The sequence below is a fragment of the Lactuca sativa genome, chromosome 9 (assembly GCF_002870075.4).
Source record: "Lactuca sativa cultivar Salinas chromosome 9, Lsat_Salinas_v11, whole genome shotgun sequence".
NCBI lineage: Eukaryota > Viridiplantae > Streptophyta > Magnoliopsida > Asterales > Asteraceae > Lactuca > Lactuca sativa.
The window spans coordinates 205,455,191-205,469,225 of NC_056631.2; positions in this window are offsets into that span (position 1 = coordinate 205,455,191).

Below are 14,035 nucleotides of genomic sequence, written 5' to 3' on the forward strand. Positions count from 1 at the left end.
TCTAGCCATGCAAAGAATTACAGTCGGTGACTTTATGGGTTAAGACATCCTATAATGGTCAGATATGAAGTTGGGATAGGTGTCTTAACAGAATAATACATAAAAGTTGATGAAGTTGCATCAAGCAGAGTATGTCGAGCGTACTTTTGGCTACATCCCATGTAGCCAGGACCATCCTCGATTGGCCCCTGATTTGAGTTGTACTCCCCGCATAAGAAGACGTACTCCCAGCGTACGCATTAGGCAGTTGATTTTTGCTGACTTTTGACTTTTGGTCAAATTTAGGGTTAGGACCATTGAAGGGGAAAAATTGTAACACCGTAAATTTTCAAACAAATTTTTCATTTTAAAATCACATAATTCTCATAACACATTTCACAAAAAATCCCATTTATTTAATTTACAAAACGCAACTCCATAATTGTATGATTAATAATCTTGGATCCTCAAAACATAACTATTTCTATGGTGTGTACAATCAAGTCGACGCCTTCCCACGATCCTGAGAAGAACCTGAAACACATATCACATAATACGGTAAGCACGAAGCATAGTGAGTTCCCCAAAAATACCACACACATCACTTTATCCACTCGAGGCTTACTCAATACGACTCTCCGGTCAATGTGTCTCAGTGGAGACCCTCTGATCCCACAACTCGGGTGGACCCTCCGTTCCTAACTCAATAAGCTCATAATAATAATACTCAACATAAATCACAAAGACATAATGCAGAATATCACAATATACAGGTAAGCACATAAGACATCTCGGTCACACAAATATACCACTCATGGTAAGTATAGTGAGAAGACTCACCTCGGATGATGAACAGCTCCTATAGATGCTGCTGCTGCACCGGTCTTTAAGACTGGACCAAAATCCACAATTACCCAATTAAGATCTAAGTCTAAATCCTCACTCTTTAGGTCTAAAGGTAGACCACTAACTAGCCCATCAATCACCTAAAACTCATCGAGCCCACCAAGGCCCAATAATGAATGGGCTCTCCCGAGGCCTAACTCTCAAGTCCAAGTGACAAGCCCAACACAAGGGCCCAAGGCATATATATAATATTTCTCTACTCAAAATCTCTAGAACACAAGCCCAAATATCCTGGACCAACCCTTAAGTCTCATTATAAGATTTAGCCCAAAAAGCCCATAGAGAGGTTACGCGGGGCGTACCTCCCTTGGTATGCTTAGCGTACACAAGCATGCATGAAATCTGATCGGGGACACCAACCCAATACGCGAGGCGTACTAGGATTACACTCGACGTACGTCCAATATGGCTTTTCTCACTTTCTTGGTCTTAAACCGTTAAGACCTTAGCTCATATCACAGATTTGGACTCCCTAGAGGCTCTTACTCCATAAAGTTTGTGACTTTAAGCCTTTGGATGGCTGGTAAAGTCGCAAACACCCAAAACTCTCATTCTCTTATCTCAAAATTCTCATCTCATGCATTGGTTGATTCAAACGTCCAAGTCTTGATTTTTATGACACTATACTCCTAAAGACACTCAAAGGAGCTGCTCATAATCTCTGGAGCTCATTTTCTCATAAAGCATGCAACTTTGGGACCAAAACCCTAAAATGGTCTAACATAATGCACAAAACAAAAGATTGAGAAATCTTTGAGCTTTATACCTCCAAATGAAGCTCCCAAGACAAATATGCTCAGATCTATAGCCTGGACTCGCACTCCTCCTTCTTCAAAGCTCCTTCTTCACTCCAAGAACACACAAAATCACTTAAATGCTCTCAAATGGACACTCGCAAGCTCAAGAACAAGGATTAGGGTTTGAGAGGGTTGATTGACTGAGGATGGTGGCCAGGAATCAGGCCATCTTATTCTTTATATAAGGACACCCCTTTCATTTAGGGTTTTCACTCTGTGCATAGTACGCCCAGCGTACTAGGTGGCTCCGCTTAAAAGTCACGCACGTGAGTATGCTAAGCGTACACACACGTACGCCCAGCCTACTCAGCTGCCACTTTTCTCAAATAGGGGACTTATCTTGTCAAAACTTCAAACTTCCATAGTTTTCTCGATATAACTCTGTTTCCACTGAACCTCATATCCACGAAAAGGTGATGAGAAGCCCTACGCTTCTTGCAACTCGTCGCAGCCCCAAGGCTTCCTCATGCCCGAGTTATAACCCACGAACCCTAATCACGGACGATCTGAAACAAGATGTTACAAAAATGGTCTTGTTCCCTTAAAGGGCTTAGTTGTGGAATTTGGACTTAAGAGTTGTGTTGAAAACCTTAATTATTAATTAGGGTTAATTGTTGTGTTATTAGGCAGAGTCTAGTTCCTGCAGTTCAGGTGTCATATTTATCTATCATCCGTATCAGGTGAGTCACCTAAATTATTCTTACATATATGGTAGAATAGTTGTATTTGTGATGACCACCTAGGTCTAACTGTTATTTTGTATTATGCTGTTTATGTGTGACCGAGACTGCAGATAGTCTCCAAGGTTGCCGATAACCCATAATGTGTGATGTTGCCCGTTGGGACTACTGATAGTCCCCAAGGTTGCTGATAACCCATATTTGTTTATTTATGTTGTTTTGTATGTTGTATCTTGGGTAACTGACTAAGCTTCGTGCTTATACTTGTTGATATATGTGTTTTAAATACTTTTGAGGATCGCAGGAAGGGGAAGGTCTGATTATACACACTCGCTGGGAGATTTGTTACTAGAGCAGTTTGTGATACTTTGACATTTTGTGATGATGGTTTGTATTTGACACTTATGTTTTTGGATGACTTGGTTCATGAATAATATTTTGTTGATTTAAAAATGAAAATTTTGGTTTAAAATTTGAGGTGTTACAATGTTATTTCTTGGGAACAGTTCTCAGAGGTGTTCCGTATGAGATATGTTCCCTTGGTGGAGCGGGACAGACTGGCTTAGGAGTACCTAGATCTGAGACAGACGACTGAGACGGTGACATAGATTACCAAGATGTTAACATAGGGGGATTTTTCTGACCTGATTTTGTTGTGTCAGAGCATGCTTAGATGGCCTGGTACTTGAGCATGCTCCAGACGGATATCTGGAAGTTCGTGTCCACCCAACGTTATAATACCCTCACCGAGCTTTAGGATGCTATGAGGAGGTGAGAGATCGAGATTAAGCTTCAGAAGAGAGAGTAGCGGTAGGCTCCCGTTCAGTCATAGCCGACAGTCAAGCGGTTCAAGCCCGTTGATTCGCGTTCTAGGGGACAGAGGGGTCGCAGTTGTGGAAAGTGTGACAAGGTTTATGAGGGTGCTTATCTTTCTTCTTTTAGGTGCCATAATTGTAACAATATGGGGGTATTATGAAAAGGATTGTCATCAGCAGGCCCTAGTACCGAGCACCAGGATTTGTTACCACTGTGAGCAGGTTGGCCATATGAAGGCCAACTGTCCCTTGCTCGCTGTGAGACAGACGCAGGCTTAAGAACCGACTACTTTGAGGATCACGGATGGCCGATAGGGTAGGGCGGAGCCCTCGAGGTCGTGCTTCCCAGTCTAGTGCAGAGGAGGCCAGGGCGGCACCGGACGTCGTGTCTGGTATGTTTCTATTTATTATTCTGTCGATATATTTATATGTATGCTTGTGATTTTAATTATGTTAGGCACCATCACAGTGAACTCCTTGCCTGCTCTTATGCTATTTGACTCAGGTGCGAGTCGGTCTTTTGTATCCCAGTCTTTTAGTAGGGGTTTTGATGTCTCTCTGTGAGAGTTGGAGTGTCTGTTGCAAGTTTCTATTGCCAACGAGTTTGAATGGATATTAGCATTAAGTGTCTCGGTACCTTTATATGGATATAAGGATCAGCGGAATCGGGTTTATAAAAAAGAGTTATGATCTTCGGAGTATTTAGAGTTAAGGGGTTGAGAAGTACGTGGGACATACAACAAGGTACGCTTAGCATAAAGTAGTCAAGAGAGTACGCGGGGCGTACCATGTGGTAGGCTTAGCAAACTCATGTAAAGGTATTGATCGGGAATCCGAAGGTGTTCGATGGGCGTACAGAAGTGTACGCGGGGCGTACGATCAGATCTTAAAAACCCTAATTTTCGGGGTTGGACACTATTTAAGCATTCTTATGGACTTGAAACCCTCATTTTATCATCCTCCTTGTCCTCCTTACCCTACACTCAAACCCAAATTCCATGATTGGGTGTTTTGACCCTAGAAGGTTGTTGTAAGGTGGATTTCGGTGCTTTGAAGGAATGTGGTCATCCTTGAAGCTTCACTAGAGGATTGAAGGCTTATAGATCTAGAATCCAATCAGCATTTGGCACTCATTTAATGTATACAGTCTTGAGCTTGATGCTTCTTATCTTAGATCTCTTTTGGTTTGGGTTTATGAACCTTTTTGGTTCCATTGTGGAGATCTCATGAGTTCATATCGTTTCTGAAGCTTAGAGTTCCCACTCTTGGTGTTATTTTGGTCCTTGAGTCACAAAGTTGCCATCTTTGGGGTCTAAATCCATCCATGTGTGAGTTAGGACCATTTTCATCATAGTGGAGTGTTATATTTTGAGGTTGAGTCCATCTGGGGCATGCAAAGTCACCAAGTCTGGGATTTTATGGGTCTAGACGTTGTTTAGGACTCAGATATGTAGTTTGGATCTATGGGCTAAGATTTAAGTGCTTAATGGCAAAAGTGGGATTTAGAGGGGAGTACGTTGGGCGTACAAGCCTGTACGCACAACGTATAACCCATTATGCGAGTACGTACAGCGTACAGCTGAGTACACCCTGCGTACTCAGTTAAATTGGATTCTACAATTGTAGGCCTCGGGTTGGGCCATTTCTTGGAATTAGTTGTTGTAGGCCTTCGTGGACAATCTGAAAATAGGTTTTTGGACCAAGGAAATTATTGGGCTTTAATATAAGGCCCATTGGACAGGTTTGGGCCGAATTTGGAAAATTAGGCCATAAGTGGGCCATTATTGGGCTTTGGATGATTATAGGATAATGGGCCATCAGAATGCCAAATGTTTTGGACAAGAAAGATGGTTGGGATTTAAGGTAAGATCCATGTAGAGGCTTGGGCCCAATTTGGAAAATTAGGCCATTGGTCGATTAATTGGCCATTGGGCCTTTCAGATTATGGTTTGGGCCATAGTTTTGGACAAGGCTAGGTTAGGGGTAAAATGGTCTTATTAACCCAAGTATGGAGTTATGGTTATGGATTGGAACCCAATTGTTAATTGGGTATTGTTTTGTTATTGGTAGTTTGAGGATCTGTCAGCCAACAGCCAAGGGTCTTCTGTGTGTTTCAGCAGTGCGAGGTGACTCTTCTCACTATATCCATGGGTCAAAGGCACCAATACCGGCCCATTATGTGTTATGTGTTATGCTAGTTGTCTTTGTGATACTTGCATGGAAGACCCCGGGGGGAGCCTGTAGCAATTAGATATCAGACCATGAGGGGAAAGCCCATGGCATTCCAGATAAATATCATGGGGGGGGGCATGGCATAATAGATAAAGATGATGGGGGAGCCCAAGGCACCTATATGTATGTGTATAATAATATGTGATTGTATGTGGTATGGTATTTTGGGGAAATTCACTAAGCTTTGTCTTACGGTTTTCAGTTTATATTTTAGGTACTCCGGTTTTCAAATAAAAGAGCTCAGGATGATTGCAGCGCACACACCTCATGGTTTTGCATTCTGGAAATTACTTTGGTTAAAAGATGTTTTGCTAAATATTGGTTACTCTGGTTTTATAAAAACAATCTTTATTAACAATTTATTAATATAAAAACAAAAAAAATTATGTCGTGATTTTCGGGTCGTTACAAGTTGGTATCAGAGCCTTAGTTTGAGGGATTCAGACATACTCTCGGTGTAACTGAACTCAAACTGAGGATTGGTAAAGTTTTCAAAAGAAAAATATTTTAAAGAAAAGAAGTTTCTAAGAAAAAAGAAGGGTGTGGTGCATGCAATCGGCCGAGCTCAAGTAAGTTTTCCCAAAATACCCATACATGTTATCTATTATGATTTGAATCTGTGAATCACATGCTAGTTAGGGCTAAGGATCTGCTCGGTTCTCGCATGATAGAATGCTAGGAGAGATGCCTTGTATGTATATTGTATGAGCTAGTAGACTTGCATGCTAGTGCTGAATAATTAGTGGTAGTTTGTCCTGATATGTGATACTTTATTGCGATGAGTGAATTGGATGATATGTTGGGATAAGAATATATGTGGGAATCAGTAATTTCTAAGTTTATGCTTTAAAATTATACACGGTTAAGATCTTATAGCCCTAGAATAAATGATTTAGCCTTATTTTCTGTTCCTAGTCTAGTTGTGGTTCTAGGGCAGAGTCTGTTGTTCGACAATCTATTTGATCCTATTCTATATATAATTTGCATGCATAAGGCAACCGGCAGTAATGATGGAATTTTTAGCATAAGTGGTGGTGAGTGGGTTAATCGTTATATGATAATTCTATGGATTGGAGCGTTATTGCACGAATGTTGCTTGCTTTGTGCTTTGTGGAACTCTTATAGGATGGGTGTTAACTACTAAGTGAATATTATGGTATTCATGAGGTGGATGACTGGCATTATGGGGAGTTCCTCAGAAGCTGATGGCAAGGTAAGGTCGGGAACCTAGGAGAGCCTACGAATTGCTTCAGTAGGTTTTGTTGCGTTGTTTAGTGAGCTTTGGTGCATCAGTGGAGTGGATGACTTAGAGGATTCAGGATGATTCCTGAGGAAAGTATGGGTAGGTGTGGAAGGTAGTATTGGGCCCGTACTACTACAAGCATAGGATCCATAGTCGAATCAGGGAGAATCTTGGAGAATTTAAGAAACTTGGGGAAGAGGATTCTTGAGTATGTTTTGATCTTCTGCGTGATTGTATTTTAGTTGGTGATGAACTTCCAGGAAGAGGTTTAGATTTTGATTCCGGACTAGGTAAGGGTACTAGGCCAATTAGTTAGTAGATGCGGGAATTCATCTCGTTGAAATCTACCTGCGGTGTTTTGGAGTAGACTCATGTGATCCTTGGTGCGGTCAAGGAGGGGTTTTGGAGATCGTGGGTGAGCGTTTGGGAGTGTTCCATGTTGAGGTTATGGTTATCGTTGGAGCTCGCACTCTTTCTTTTTCAATGAGTTTCGTGCATGTGGAGCTCCTGCATTCTATGGGGAGCGGGACCCCATTGCTAGTAGGTGGTGGTTAGTGGGTATGGCTAACACGTTTAGGACGTGTGTCTACTTGAGGAGGCAAAGGTCAGATATGCTTCCTACCTATTGGAGGTCATGGCGCGGGATTATTGGAAAGAGATTGGTCGTGAAGTGGGTGATGATGTTGTTAATGCTATATGACGGGATGATTTCTCGATCAGGTCCAGTGCATATAGTGGAGGGTCTCGGGAAGAGACCAAGACTTCTGATTGAAGTTTGAGAGGCCAGCAGGGTCAGGGTCAGTGCAGCACGTGCAAGAAACTTCACGATGGAGTTTTCGTTCCAAGGATATGAGTTGCAATAAGTATAGCATGATTGATCATGTCACCAGGGGTTGTCCTCAGGGGAAAACATTCGGGGGTGATTGTTGGAATCCTAAGTCGTGTATGACTTGGAGTCCATGAATCTTGGAGCTTAAGAAAGATTGGTTTAATTTTTCTCGGTGTCTAAATGAGCCATTAGAGGGTCGTCTGTTTGAGGAGAAGGGGAGAAGCAGTGAGTACGTTTGCTCCGATTATTTTATGGATCTTTGAGAGTTGTGAGAATAGGGAAAGAGCCCCAGCAGAAAATAGTAGGTTATTGTAGTGTCAGACAGGGGAGGTCCATGCTCCGTCAGGTGATTGTGCGAGCGTGTTATCTTTTGTGTTCTTTTCTGTTATTATCAGTTTTCATGTTGCTCGGGATTGGATATGAATGTATTGGGCTATCAAGGGGTTGTATCTTGTGTAGCGGGTTCCAATGTGCTCGATTGATAATCTTGGTTTAGTCGAGATCGGTTCAGGGGAATTGCATGGAAGGTATGTGGTCATAATTCAGCGAGTTGGTTCTCTAGTAATCATCAGGGTTCAGTGGTGATGTTATTTGTTTTGGTAGGAGCGGAGATGCCTATGGAAGAACGTTTGGGTTCACGTATTGTTGTTAGGAGGAAGCGGTGGCAGGAAGATGGTAGTGTCAGTTGCATGGCTTGTTCGGTCATCAGAAGTGTCAGAGGAGTTTTATATTCGCATGGGTTGCAGTTAGTCAGAATCCAGTAATTCCTTGAAATTGGAAGTGGGATAAATACCCGTCGGTTCGGGGCAAGGGTTGTATTTTTAGCCGCCAACTTAAGAAATCGGGAAATTGGTATGGTATTGTGGGAGGTGATCTGGATTATCAGGTGGGTTGAGATTTTAAGGGTATCCATCTGGGTTACAAGAGTGGGTGATCATGGATTTATCCAGCAATGGAACACTAGTATTGTTTAGCGCAGGAAATGGATGGTTTATTATGTTGAGGGGAGATGAGTCGAAGATCTATAAGGATTAAAAGGTGAGAGACCTTCGTCGAGTCCAAGTGGGGGAGATTTAAGTGGCCATTCAGATTGAGGTTGTATTAGTGTGGGTTTCGGAAACTCCCAAGTGCAGGTCAACATTGATGGGTTTCGAGCAATACATCATTCCTATGGTGTACATGCAAACCCTAATAGCTTTTGGATCTAGTTTGTCTAATGATCATGAAATTGAATATCCAAAGCTATAAAACCTAGATCTAGCATACAATTAATCATATTAACATAACCTAGATCTAGCATACAATTAATCAAGTGTTGCACCTCTAATGGAGTCACAAACACCACTAAGCAACAAGAATGAAGAGGGAAGAGAGGGGAGGCACCAAAAATGGATGGAAACCCTAATCCAATTGTTCATCCCGTTTTTGGGGCCATAAGGGTCCTTTATATATGTAGGCTATTAGGGTTTTCAACTAGGAAACCCTAATCTGACTGCTTAGGCCTTAAGCAGCCCAATGGACCATTCCAGAAGGCCCTTGGACGATTTCTTTATGGACATCCATATAGAATTCGTCCATTGCCATCTAATGTATCCTAAGCCCAACTTTGTAACTATCTTATAATTACAATATCAGTCCCCTAAGTTTAATTAATCTCTTTTAGCCACAAAAGTAATTCTTAATTAATTTTTGACTAATATTAATTAAACAATATGATTTCTCCTTTAATATATTATTCTCATAATATATTAATAAATCATATTAATCCTTTCTCTCCTTAATTCATCCTACATATTGCTATGGTGAAGGCAACCCAAAATGACCATGCTCATAATCGAGTCAAGTACATACCAAAATAGTTATGGACTTAGACACTAATCCAACAGTCTCCCACTTGGATAAGTCTAATAACTATTTTCCGTATGACTTCACAACCTGATCAGCAATCGTAGCTTTCATAAGCCATTGTCAACTCTGATCTTATCAGATACGCATGTCCTTTAGATAAGGGATCATATATTCCTCCATTCTCAAGATATCGTATAGACATAAGACATGAATTTCAATCATTCTCTCTCTATTGTTTCCCGACTTCCGATTTATGACGACTGAAAACAGACTATAATTGAACACATCAACTTATTCTCGGCTTGGCCAAGCGCTTAGGTGTCATCACTAAATCATCGAGGGGCCCATAGATATCGCTTTTATCCCACTTTGGGTAAAAGGAATGGATAAACTTCGAGTCATATGCTCGCTTGCGTTCACTCATCGAATCACACACAACAATAAGTTTTATAACACCAAGTTACTGGTGCATTTACTTATCATCAATTTGTAACCGACCAGCAAATAACAACTCAAACGTCTCAGTTTCAAGAATATACAATATTATCGACTCACAATCACTCGTGATAAAATCCATGAAGTGATTCTTGTGAGCGTGGGTTTAATCCAATACTCTAATCTTATCAAAGTACTCATGAACTCTGCAACAAACTTGTGCTATGTCTAAACTCTTCAGACAATCTATAGACTCTTCATGACAGTCTTCCTTCATACTTACTTCCAACGTATGACCGACTGTGGAGGTTCGAATAACCCAGTTATTCTGGAAGTCAAAACATGCAAATTGAAACACAACAATAATACTTAATCCTATATGGCCCCAAACTTGTGAGAGTAAATAAAACACTTCTATTTAAACACCATATTGATTACTCATTATTCATCGTTTACTGTTTCCGAAAATCAACTTATTACTCAAATTACAATAATAGCTGTCCCATACACAAAGCATGCACACTATGTTTCCTATGGTCCTTACTTTGTGAAATAGATCAATTGAAAAAAAAAAAACTTTTCCAATGATGCTCATTACACAATTCCCAATCCTTATCATTAGTGTAAGAACACAATGTTCTTACCATTATTAGAATATGCTAGATTCTAACATTTTATGCAACGATCCTTTCGCCAATTCATAGCACAAAAGTCACCAAGACTTGGCCAATGAAATTACAAAGTACTCTATCAGAAATTGTTACAAGACAATTCCATAGACGTGAAGTCTCACATTCAAAGTACATTCCTTCGAACATCCTTCTTGCATAAAATTTTATAAGCTAGCCATAGACTCTCAATATCCAACTCCCAATATGGAAACATTTCCATATATGCAATATGATAACTCATTCTTAATAGAATCTTATCTATCCATAATAATGTCAATATGGTCCATCCAATACCATACTTCTAACTACTCACAAGCGACCAATCCTCAGCGAACTTTGGATCGTCCTTTGATAGTTGTTTAATTATTTTAGTCAAAACTGATTCTAGTCCTTTTTCCCTCTTAATGTGCTAGACATTTGGAAAATTTTAGAATGGTCAAATACTATAGCATTTGCAATTGATCCTATACCCGAAGCGTATAGGACACGATGCATAATGTCTTACATAAAGATATGATACTTTATCAATCTTCTGCCATAATATTTTATGTGTCACGCTCTCACAATTTGAACTCTGAAGAGGGATGTCGTAATCATAATTGAAATTTAAGAACACACTATGTATCCTTTGACTAAATTTATTAAAATTTCTCAATCTAAGCTTTAGATTTTGAAACGAAGTATAATATTCTCTCCCTTAATTATAGCAAAACAACTTTTCAACCCATGCAACTTTGTAAATTGAATCTTTCTTTTTCTATAATTAATATTGCTAACTTGCAATACTTGCCATAATAATCATACAAGCATAACACTTATGCTCCCAATATCATGATGATTATTATCATATAAGCATAACACTTATGCTCCCACTAGCTTTGACATGTATTCAGACAACAGCTGAACTTCCAGAAAACAATGCCTATTGAATTTCTGAGCTTCGATAAGCCATTATCTAAGCTTCTTAAACTTATACACCTTCGCCTTAGATATCTCATATGTGTGTCTAAACAATTCATAACTTATATCAATAAGTCCCAAATGTTAGACTAATTGTCAAATCTCACAATTCGAACTATGGAAAGGGATGTCGTAACCATAATCGAATTTGAGAATACAATTTTCACAATTGCTATCTTCTTAAAATCTCTCATAGTGAAAGCATTTCCTCATGATGTGTGTGAAACAAACTAGTTTTAATCCTACTAACTTAGACACAAAATAAACACACGAAAGGCAGTGTACCTATCGATTAGTAATATAGTTCAAGCAAGTAGGGTATCGAACACAGGGAATGGTAAACAATTAAAATAAATGCTAATATTATCTAAATAAAACAAGTAATAGAAAATGGGTTTTCTCTAGTTTTGCAAGACTAGAAACTTAAACAATTAACTAAAATTTAAACTAAGAAACTAAGAACTAGATAAACAAAGATTCAACTAAATTCAATAACGAAGGGAACTTCTGTTTAGTTCAACTCAATTGATCCTATGGTTGATATTATGGTAATAGTGCAATGGATTAATTCTTTTATTGGCTACCGATTCAAGTGATTAGATTCACGTTCGCTGCACTAATCCTTAGAGAACAAACTAACTCAAACAGTGGCCAGTTGTCTAATTTAATTCAATTAACTAGGTTATTTATTTGGGTTAATTTAGACTTGTAATGGTTAACTAATTTGGTCTTTTAGTACTTAACCTCTTGTTGATGGTCATCACACAAGCTCACACATGAATTTACCTATTTTTCTTATTAATTCTAGTTTCATGTTCATTAATCCTAGACATATGATAAAGTGATCACATAAACATATGAGGTTAACAACTAAGAGATGTTCATGCAGCTCAATTATCTTCCTATTAACAGAAAAATAGTTATCATTCACACATAAGGTTCTTTAACAAGCTAGAATCAACAAAAATCACCAATATTAAATCAATCCTACCATAAATCAAACCATAATCACAAAATCATCTATCCTAAACAGAAGTTATGAGTTTTTAGCTCATATCTACAGCAAATTACAAACTAAAAACATAATCTAATGATTGAAACATGGTTTATGCAAAAGATTAAGATAAAAGTAGTGTGTTATTGCCTTTGATCTTCTTCCAATTTGATATCTAGGTTGAAATCTCGAAAACCACAGCTTCTAAGAACCCTTCTGGTCTCCAAAAATCGTCCTAAACTTCCCCCATTCGTTAGGGTTCGAATGAGAAGCGTTTCTATATATATATATATATATATATATATATATATATATATATATATATGTGTATATATATATATATATATATATATAATAAAAACAGGGGCTACTTGGCGAGTCCAGTGACCTACTCGCCGAGTTCATCACTTAAAATCCCGTGATGGCCTACTCGCCGAGTTGATGGCCTACTCGCCGAGTCCGTTTGGAATCAACATTTTCTCAAAACATGAAAGTCGTCTGAAATTGTGTCTAGTTTTCCGAACATTTTGAATCTCGTCAATCGGAGTTACGGTTAATTAGATATGGCCAAAACACTGATGATGGGTCAAGCTGTCCAACAACATCCTTCTTTCTTCAAAATCCAAGATCCAAGTGTCTAATCGCCAATTCCGCTGCATTTTCCTTTTGAGCATGTCTTTGTTGCTGAAAATGAAATATTTAAGCTAATTAAGCACCTTTGGTTCATTAAATGAGACAAAAACAACATAAAGTATTAAGATAATGCATGAATTTTATAACTAACTATGCCCATATCACCTCACAGTCAGTTTCATGAAAGAGGGAATCTTATGACACTTAGATTTTATTGTGTATGAGTTCCTATCCATGTGAATTTGCCAAAACCAAGTTTGCGACAAATCCAAACTCATATGGACTGAACTTTCTTGATTTTGATTTCTTGCCTTATGGTCACACGAGTGCCCACCATGTCTTCCAAGTAGTTTAGCAACTTATCCTTACATATCAATGTACTTTCCATCGATCAAGGTACTTTGTCTTTATGCATTCAAATGGGAACTCATAGAACTCACATGCATAATTAACTCAATTGGAATGACACAGAAACAAAATAATGTCAACACGATAGGTTGTAAACCTCAAGTCGTGTGCTAGTGATGATCGATAAGGTTTATTCTTGATTTGTTCTTGAAACTTTTTCAAGATCATTAAGACTCCCACTGACCTCTTGACATATATTATTCTCTTTTCAGAAAACTTTTCTAGACAAAACAAATATTCAAGAGTTAGTGTAGTTCTTATCAAGACAAAACACTTTACATAATTGGTCCTAGTTGGTCTTTGTCTTATCCAAGACATCACAACTTACCAATTTCAAATGTGCGGGAATAAGAAGACCTTTTCCAATTCCACATTTGTTGAGTGGTATAAACCTACTAAAACCGTGTCACTCAATTCACAATCTTGACTCTAAGACTTGATATTGGAATGAAATATGATTCACTTCTTGATTTAACCATTTCTACAATTCTCGATTTCTCTTCTTAGACATACAAATGCACTAAGACTCGCTTAGAGGATCGATTGAGAATTGGTTCTTAATCATTAAGACTTATCATAAAACACAATAAAAGGTACTCTCCCTT